General features: G+C 44.0%; 1 pseudogene; it reads right to left on the reverse strand.

Moving 5' to 3' along the window:
• Positions 1-1,635, reverse strand: LOC111178733 (suppressor of cytokine signaling 5-like; annotated as a pseudogene).
• Between the last annotated feature and the right edge of the window lie 8,474 nt (positions 1,636-10,109).

A 10,109-nucleotide genomic window follows, 5' to 3' on the forward strand; every position in this document is an offset into this window, starting at 1 on the left:
TTACTGAACACCTGTAGCTCTATCCTCTGCTGTCTCAATAGGCACCACGTTTATCTAAGTAACAGTAGATCACGTCTGACAGATACTAACACTAAGCTTACGTACTGTACTGAAGAAGCCTAACCCTGATATGTGTGCTTGCTATAGGTGTACTCTCTGAGGCACATAAAAGCAGATCTAGGTAATGTCCTTTGGGGATGGGAGAGTTTACTTTGCCTTGACTGGTTCTCATTCTAACCAGCGAACTCTTTTTGTTTTTAATGACACTCTTTTAAAAAATCCTGTAGCATTGATGGGAAGGGAGCCCACCACCATCATATGTGGTGCACCTACAGATGACTGCATGGCAGTTATATTGCGGCCTAAAAGACAATGTCCTATTTAGTGATATAGTAAGCAATGGTCCAAAAAACATGCAAGAGCTGGGATCTTTAAAGCGTTCCACAAAAGTCCTGTTACAGTGGAAGAATGAATTGTCTAAGGGTCGTGAGTATTAAAACTAAGGTTATGATTCCACTGTTCAATTTGGGCAGGCAGGGATCTGTTGTCACGTCGGAAGATCACAGAAAAGAGGACTCTTCGCAGAGTCCCTGATCAAAAATGGGCCTTCAGGTTTCTCTTCAAGAACAGCTCTGCTGAGCTTCCCTGGTGGCGCAGTGGTTGAGAGTCCGCCTGCCGATGCAGAGGACACGGGTTCTTGCCCCAGTCCGGGAAGATCCCACATGCCGCGGAGCGGCTGGACCCGTGAGCCATGACCACTGAGCCTGCGCGTGCGGAGCCTGTGCTCTGTAATGTGAGAGGCCCACGTACCGCAAAAAAAAAAAAAAAAAAAAAAAGAAAGGCTCTGCTTCGTAATGGTTCATCTCTCAACAGTGACAGGGATTGCCTGTAATCTGAAGCAAATTAGGCATGAGGCAGTGTATGTAATCAATCTGTTTATGGACTTCCCAAGCTCTCCATCTACTAGCATGGGCATGGCTGTCTCCGGGTACCTGACGTTGCCCTTGCCTGCGTGATTGCAAACACTGGGGGGTTGTGTCCTCTTCTGAGTCACAATTAGCTTGTGAAATTGCAGAATTGTTCTGATTTATTTCAGTCATTCTAGGAGCTGACTTTGGTTCCAGTTTATATAAAAAATTAACCGGTACAGCGTCTTCAGACGTATGTGTTTGTGCATCGGAAAGGGGATCAACCTCTTTTTCAACACCAAGCTGCCTTCTCTCTCTAAGCTTATCCTCTTCAGCTTCTGTAGAAGCCAAGGATAGATCAAACGTATCAAAAAATGTTGAATGTGGGCTCACAGGAATATGCTGTTTAATCAAAGGCCATTTAGGGGCTAAATCTGAGACAGCAGGGAAAGAACATTTCTCAAGCATTAATTCAGAAAGGCGTGTTTTATTAGAAAAGAGGAGCTTTGACCGCTTGTTTAAGTTCTCATGGGAAAACACAAGCCTACAGTATCCTGCAATCTCTGTCTCCTATAGTGCTGCTGGAAATGATGTTCATGTCATGTACAGAGCTTATGCCATTTCGCCTCTCTCTCCTTTGAAGTCCACTTCGAGTTCCACCAAACTTATTATTATTTTTTTTTTTTTGGCCGTGTGGCTTGTGGGATCTTAGTTCCCTGACCAGGGATCAAACCCAGGCCCCTGGCAGTGGGAGCGCCAAGCCCTAACCACTGGACCACCAGGGAATTCCCTCCACCAAGCTTTTTACCAGTATCCAATGAACTTTGTGTCTCTGCAGAACAGGAATGTTTTTTCTTCCTACCCCACGGAGCATGTCAATAGTAGAAACCTCTTCTTGCAAGTCTTGTTCCTGGGGTGACACATGAATTATTATCCATTTCAATGCTTATTTCAACAATCTGAGGAGTTTCAGTGGCACAGTTTTGGTTTCTCCTTGAAGAATTCTTTGAAGGGCTTAATCCCAGTCATAAGGCAACATTTCCTCTTCAGGGACTGCTCTGTTGCTGAGGAGCTGTCTCCTATACTGATTTTTTCTCTTTGACAGACAAAACATCTGTTGGAGTTCATGCCTGCATTTTCACTACAGCTTCCTCCTTCATGGCTGAAGAGATTCTGACACCTGTATTGGAAGTTATTCCATATTTTCCCCACTTTATCTGTTGATTATAAGCTCATGACCAATAGCAGGCAGGGCTTTGGAGGGGCAGGAGCCTTGAAGGAAATATGTTGTTCTTCTGGCCACAGATACGCATGGTGCCCTTAACCTGCTACACTCACTGAAACTTGCCCAGTGGTGTTCGTTCCTCCATATAGCCTGACTCCCTGCGACATCCGGATGCATCTTATAAATGGTGTGTGGGAGACACAGCAGCTCAGATGATCCCCACTCTCCCACTCTGCTATTACCCTGGCGTGCTCCTTCTCTCCCAGGTAGCACTCACTTATTAACCCTTTACTGTGTATCAGGTTCTGCTCTAAGCACTTCACAAAAGCTAACACGTTATTCTGCACGGCAACCCTGTGAGGTAGGGCTGTTATTACTCTCATTTCCTAGATGAGGAAACTGAGGTACAGGAGGTCCCACTGCCCTGGATTTCCCCTGAGGCCCCTAACTCTACCATCTTGTCTACTGCTTAGTATCTGTGCCAGTGAACGTTCAGAATAAGTCCAATAGTGCAAATTTCTGGCCTAGTAGAGGGAAAGGTGGTGCCACCAAAAGGAAAAGAAGCAGGTTCAAATGAAGGACAGTTCCTATTTACTGAGTGCATGCAATGGTGCAGGTACTTCACAGGCATGATCATATTTGTTACTTCCTCCAAAGCCTCTCGTTGAGAGAGGGACAGTTATTCTTTTTACCCAGGGTAGGACTCTTAAGACCAAGAGTTTGCCAAAAGTCACCACTATTCAGTGTCAATGTCAAAACTCAAACCCAGGTGAGATGCCAAAGATTAGGCCTTTTCTCTACTCAGTGCTGCTTCAATTTGGGGAAAGGTGGCTTCTTGGTGCCTTTGACATGAGAAACTCAAATCAGTGCACTGAGTGCCTCTGTGTCTCTGCCTCCTGCCCTGGTCCCTTCCCCCCCATACACCCAGCCACCCATGATTTCTACATTCTTTCCTAACATCCCAGATAATTCACTGAGCACCTACTACGTATCTGACACTTTTCTTGTAGGCCCTGGAGATACAGCAGTAAACAAAAGTCACCGTCATTCCAAGGAGTAGTGGGGCAATCAAAGCAAATAAACAAACAAAAAAGGCCTTTCCCTCCCCCAAAAATCATTCTCAGGTTCACTGCCAGAGGGTGTATAAACCTCTCAAAGGTCCAAACAAAGGAACATATTGAAATACTGGTGTTTGGATTGAGAGAGTAAGTAACTTGAATGACTTTTTGCAAGTCAGATGGTTTCCAATTACCTGCCTTCAACAAAACTGAATAAGGACCTCTTGGAGTTGTCAGTTGACGGTCACTAATATAAATTTTGATGATGATTACTACGTGATTTTTGGCACATTTGGAAGGAGTTTAAAAAAAACAATGATACTCCTGTGCCAAACCTTTTCCATTCCCATGTACTTACTTTATGTGACCAAGTTTTCGTAGCTATTACCAAACAAACATGAATAGAATGATGCAGGGCTTATTGAGAAAAATCACCTACCTTTGCACTGAGGTATATTTGCAATAAAATTTCATCTATCACAAAATGATCCTATATGTTATTTTGATTAATCATGCAATAATAATACTCATAATGATAGGTAAGAAAGCTTTTGGAGGATCATGATCTCAGGAAACATTTTTACAAATTAAATTACAACATAAACACACATTTGTATGGTGGAGAAGTATGACAGGATGATCAATACAAGACTTTTAAGCATAAAATTGTATTACCTGAGGATAAACTTCTGTGAGAGTAAAATGAAATAGAAATACAAGTGCAGGGAGAAAAGCGGGTAATGTAACATTTCTTAAAGTGATTTTTATTTTTTACATATAAAAATGAATGATGGTGGGTATCAAATTGCTATTGTATTTAAATTCCATTGGATGGCATTCAAAACTGTGATGTTAACACTTTTAAAGTGTCAATTTCCTTTGCAATCTGTATGCCTTTTATGTAATTTTCTTGCCTAGTGACCCTATCTAGAAAATCCAATACAAGACTGAACAGAAGTGGTGAGAGGGTGGACATCCTTTTCTTGTTCCTGATCTTAGGGAGAAAGCTTTCAGTCTTTCACCATTAAATACAATGACAGCTGAGTGTTTTTCCTCAGCCTTTATCAGGTTGAGGAAATTCCCTTCTATTCCCAGTCTGTTGCATGTTTTGCATGGGGGTAGTTTCAAAAAGTTATTTTAGTGAATAAGGAAGCAAAATGTTTGAAAACTCAAGTTCAATTTCCTTAGAAACTCTGTCCCTGCCATACCCCCAACAACAAGCACAGTGCCTCCATATGAAAGGGGCCCAATCAGCATTTGTGGAGCAAACTATCTCCCTCCTTTCCCGTTGCATTTTATACTCCAGTGATGCTACGCTGTTTATGGTTCCCCCACATACCATGCTGTCTTCTCTGACCGCAGGTTCCGTCCCTCCCTTCTGTTCCCAGCTGACACCTATTTGATGTGTTCCAATGCTGCCCCCGTGTCATCTCATTCAGGAGATGCCTCTCTCCTCAGCTCTTCTCAAATCCTGAGCTGAGCGGGCCTCTTTTTTTTGTGCTCCTGTGGTACTTTGTGCATCTACTGTTTTTATAATCCCCCACTAAACTAGACAGATGATAGGGTGTGTGGTTAAGAGTATGAATTTGAGAGCCCGGCTGCCCAGATTCAAAATTCTGCCTCTTACTAGTTTGTGCGACTTTGGTTGTACCTCAGCTTCTTCATCTGTCAAACACAGGTGATAATAATGGTACTGATCTCATAGAGTTGTTTGAGGGATGAGGGGTAACAGTGTCCAGCAAACAGTCATTACTATGTAAGAATTAGCGAATATGTGTGTACGTATAAATGATTCACTTTGCTGCACACCTGAATCACAACACTGTAAATCAACTATACCCCAATAAAAATTAAAAAAAAAAAAAAGAATTAGCTATTAAGTCCTACAGGGCAAGGGCTATGTTTTCTTCTTCTCTGCTTCTCCAAACCCTTAGTCTCCTGCCCGGGCTGCAGTGGGTACTCGATACATGTTTGTCATGAGGGTGGGCCTGGTGGAAAGTATCTGAAAGAAGGAAAAGAAATATGAATTTGACATTGCATAGCAGGTAGAAATCAGAACTCAAATGTCTAAACCATGTTGCGCATTTTTACGTATTTCCTAAACAGTCTTCACTCTGGCCCCGAGATTGCCAAACTGGAGAAATTAAACCTGGGGCCAGAGGTTCCAGGAGGACAGAGTGACCTCAGAGAATATACACAAGTCACGAGAGCTGTGCTGTGCCTGCCTGCTAATGAATGTTAACAAATGTGTGTGGCAGATTTTAGTCAAAACTTGTTTTCTTTATATCCCGGGAGTGAGGATGTGGTGCGGACAAATCCTCATTACTATACACTTCTCTGGTAGAAGTTCTTTACCCAGGTAGAAGAACTAAGAGTTGGACACGATCAGCGCAGGTCAGTTTGCAACACCCTGCTGCCTCCCCAGAGCACCTCCAGGGAGCAGAGCAAGGGCTCTACCTGCCTCCAGAACCATCAATCTCTGTAACCTCCTCATTGCTAGAGAATCTCCTCCCCTCCTCCAATCTTCACGCTGTGGCCAGAGCATCCAAAAGGATGCATAGTTTCCCACCCTACCAAGCCAAGGCTTTTATTCTTTTAAAGGTTTATTTATTATTTATTTTTTATTTTATTTATCTTTGTCTGGGTCGGGTCTTAGTTGCAGCACTTGGCATCTTCGTTGAGGCATGCGGAATCTTTTTGTTGCAGCACGCGGGCTCTTTCGTTGCAGTGCACGGGCTTCTCGCTAGCTGTGGCGTGCCGGTTTTCTCTCTCTAGTTGTGGCGTGCAGGCTCCAGGGTGCGTGGGCTCTGTACTTTTGCGGCACACAGGCTCTCTAGTTGAGGCGCACGAGCTCAGCAGTTGTGGCGCGTGGGCTTAGTGGTCCCGCGACATGTGGGATCTTAGTTCCCTGACCAGGGATCGAACCCACGTCCCCTGCATTGTAAGGTGGATTCTTCACCACTGGACCACCAGGGAAGTCCCAAGGCTTTTATTCTTATATCTCCTCCACCTACACCCCTCAACCCTTCACTCCAGCACAATTTCCTTGTGAAGTATAAGCTTTTATAGAACAAAGCCAGAAAGCGGTTTATCTCCAAGCAACTTCTGTTATCAAGCCTCTCCAGGGATCAGGGAGCCCAAGAGGCTGATTTCTTGCTTGGAAAGTGCTGGCTGCTTTGGGTGTATCCTACAGACTGCCCAGACAGGCTGTGCTGGATCTTTTGTTTGCCCTCCAGATTCACCCTCCACCTCTCCACCCTGCTCTGTGCCCTGGGAGGCTGGCCTGCATGGACTGCATCACCCAGGCACATTTGCCTTCTAACTTCCAGTTGAGTTTTGTCAATGGGAGGCACTAGCTGGAGAGGATGACTGGAGAAAGAGGCTGGGTATTTATTTCCCTGCTGCGCCATGGTTATATCCCTCTATCAAAGGGCACAGCTGTATTCAGGCAGTCCTTTCTTACTGCTACAGCTCTGTTATGGGTTGAATTGTATCCCCGTCCTCAAAAGATATATTGGAGTCCTAACCCCCAGAACCTCAGAAGGTGACCTTTTGGAGATAGGGTCTTTACAGAGGTAATCAAGTTAAAATGAGCTCTTGAGGATGAACCCTAATCCAATATGGCTGATGTCCTTATGAGAAGGGGAAATTTGAACATAGGTTGAGGCACACATACAGGGAAGATGATCTGAAGAGTCATGGAGAAGGCGGTCACCTACAAGCCAAGCTAAGAGGACAAATCCTTCCCTCATAGTCCTCAGAAGGAACCAACCCTGCTGATGTCTTGGTTTCAGACTTCTAGCCTCCAGGGCTGAGACAATACATTTCTATTGTTTAAGCCACCCAGTTTGTGGTACTTTGTTAAAGCAACCCTAGCAGACTAACACAAACTCTCATTGGGTCTGGTAACACCTCCACCCCTTGTGTCTTCAGGCCTACAGGGTGGTAAAGACTCCCACTGTTGCTAGTCTTCACCATCCCTAGTTGGTTTCCCTTAATCCTGTCCACACCTCAATCTCTTTATTCAATTCTCTTCAATTATTCTGTTGACTGTGCCATGTTTACTGAGACTCAAGTCTAAAATATAATTATATCTTCCCAATATACTTCACAAAACAATCACAAAGGCAAGAGAAAGTTCTATTGGGGTTCTCCAATTATGCAGACATCTACTGGGAATCTTATTCAATATATTTTCACTTTCTTCTGTTGCCTATTTCATCTTGCAGGACATAGAGGAAGCCATGCGGGGAAGTGATACTTTGGACTTAATTCAGATCAAAATTGTGAGAGTTTGTGGTAATCAAGGCAGGGAATGGGTGTGATGAAACATGTATCCTACACTTTAGGTGCTCATATTTCAAAAATTCCAAAGAAGCATTAGGTAAGACCCTATGACAGCCTGAAAAAATAAGTTAGCTCAAAAGGAATGGGATCTTGCAGAAATTAAATTCTGACACTGCCCATGAGCAGCAAAAACATGACGACTCATGTTCTCTGAATAATCCTACTTTTAAAAGAACTTGCAGAAAAACAGTTGTGGGAGAGGCGTATGTATGTAATTGAAAATGAATACCAAGGAATGGCCACCACTTTTAAGAATAACTTCTGGAAGGGGAAAATCCAAAATAGGATAAGTCCTGTGAAAATAGGAGGGGGGGAAAGTGATTTTTAAAGTTACATTTAAAGCGAGAAACACAGAAAAAGGTGTAGGCTTTAGAATACGGGAAAAAAACAAACCAGCTTATATGAACAATTACAGAAATTACAGAAAAGGTGTGAAGAACTGAAGCATGCTGGGAGACTTGGGAAAAACAGATGAAAGAAAAAGGAGAAATAGTCAATTCTGGGAACTCAGTCCAGTGAACTTGACACTGACTCTGGAAAAATTCTCAAATGAGTTGTTAAACAGATGGCTGGTGAGCTCTTAGAGAGAGTATCAACAGTCACTCAGAGATGTATTTCCTTTTTGATGGATCTGCACTAACCCATTTGCGTTTTAGCACAGCTCCCCTGTTGTCCCTCTCAGCGTTTTCTCTCCCTCATCTAGACCTTTCTCATAAACTGCACATCATTTATTCTTTGATTAGACAAATATTTGAGCACCTGGTAAGTGCTAGGCACTAATTTCCCCATTCTGGGACTTTCCCTCAGCCACCAGCTCTCTCCTGTCTTTTCTAAACCCCATGTGGTTTTCCTGAGCTGGCAGAATCCACATACTCCAGGGCTTGACTGTCTGCCCCAACTCACCTTTTGTTTTCCAGGATAGAATTGGGAGGAAACTGGGTTGCAGTTTTCCTTGGCCAACAGGTGCTGTCCTCTTTTGCAATATGCCCAGAAATGCTATCATTCGGGTTCCATGCAACAGATATTAATTAACTCAATTTCAAATTTGGCAAACCTACATTTCCAGCCTCACGTTCCACTTCATCTCTTCAGTCATTACCAGCCCCAGTCCCTGCCTGTAAGTTTCCAAGCCTGTGCCTTTTTGCTCAATTGATTCTCTAATTCAGGAGCCTGACATCTCCTCCACCTCTGGAAATCCTACATTTCCCCAGACCCAACTCAAAAGCTGCCTCCTCCCTGGCTGGACTTAATGACCTACTTTGCTCAATAAAATCCCGCCCAAGCCCCATGCTTGACCTGTGCAGCACCATTGTACTTTCATCTTCCCTTCTCAATTAATTACTTGTCTGTCTTCCTCACTGGAGTCTAACTTCTTTAAGGGCAAGGGTCTGCAGGCTTCCACCCAGTCCAGGTGCAGTACTTTACAAAGGGGTCGGCAAACTAAGTAAGGCCTGAGCAAAGAATGATTGAAATAGTGGAAAAAAGATCAACAGAAGAATAATACTTCATGATACATGAAAATTACATGAAATTCAAATTTCAGGGACCATAAATAAGACTTTTTTTGAACACTGAGAGCCCCTATTTTCTATGACTGCTTTTGAGCTCTAGTGGCAGAGCTTAATAGTTGAGATCTTATGGCCCCCAAGATCTCTTGGGGTTTACTATATGGCCCTTTACAGAAAAACTTTTCTAACCCTGCTTTACAACAAGGATTTGATGACTGATCACTGTGTCAGGACACCAAGGTCCTCAGTACATATCCCCTCCGAGTTTTAGTTTATTTGTGTATTGGAAGTAATAACTGTCTTGCCTTTAAGCTGTCATGAACATCAAATGAGATAATGCACTTAGAAAAGTATAAAAATATTCTATAAAGACAACTGTGTTTATCTGTACTAAAAAGATAAAGTGGTAAAATAAGAAAACACTGTAAGCTTTTATTCTCCTGCTTCCTTCGTTTACAGTCTTCTGTTGAATTTGAAATTTTAAGAGAAAGTTTTTACTTTTTAAGTGACGATAAGGTCACAGGTTCCTTCCTTCCAGTCTTTCTTTTGTGTTGCTCCCACCTCCTTTTCTTTCTCACTTGTAATTCCCGCCCCCCCTCCATTTTCTTTATATAGTTTCTCAATTGGCCCTCACAATAACTCAGTGGAGGCACTGGGACACACCTGATTATTCCATTTTACAGACAAGGAAAACAAGGCAGATTACAGTTGGCTGCGCAGCTCTGACTCAGCACACAGGGAGCCCTCAGTACCACGCTCTTCGCCATTCCTCAGGGGCAACCGCCCGGCAAATAGAACAAAGCTGACCCTGCGAGGCTTCCAAGCTTGGTCCTCAAACACCCCTTGCGTGTATATCCTCGGCGTTATTTCCTTCACCCCTCTTCCCCCAATTCTTTACTGCCGCCCCCCCTTCGCAGGAACAGGTGGTAGGCTCCGCGCTCAACGCGCAGACGCGCGCCGTCGTGGGCGGGGCGGGAACTGGGGGGCGGGGTGTGCGCGGGCTTGGTTTTGGGCCGCGGCGGGAGCTGGAGTCACCGCCAGTGGAGTGCGCAGGCGCCAGGCA

The sequence above is a fragment of the Delphinapterus leucas genome, chromosome 10 (genome assembly GCF_059928025.1).
Source record: "Delphinapterus leucas isolate spDelLeu-1000000601 "Yukka" chromosome 10, BTC_Dleu_Yukka2, whole genome shotgun sequence".
In the NCBI taxonomy this organism is placed as follows: Eukaryota; Metazoa; Chordata; class Mammalia; order Artiodactyla; family Monodontidae; genus Delphinapterus; species Delphinapterus leucas.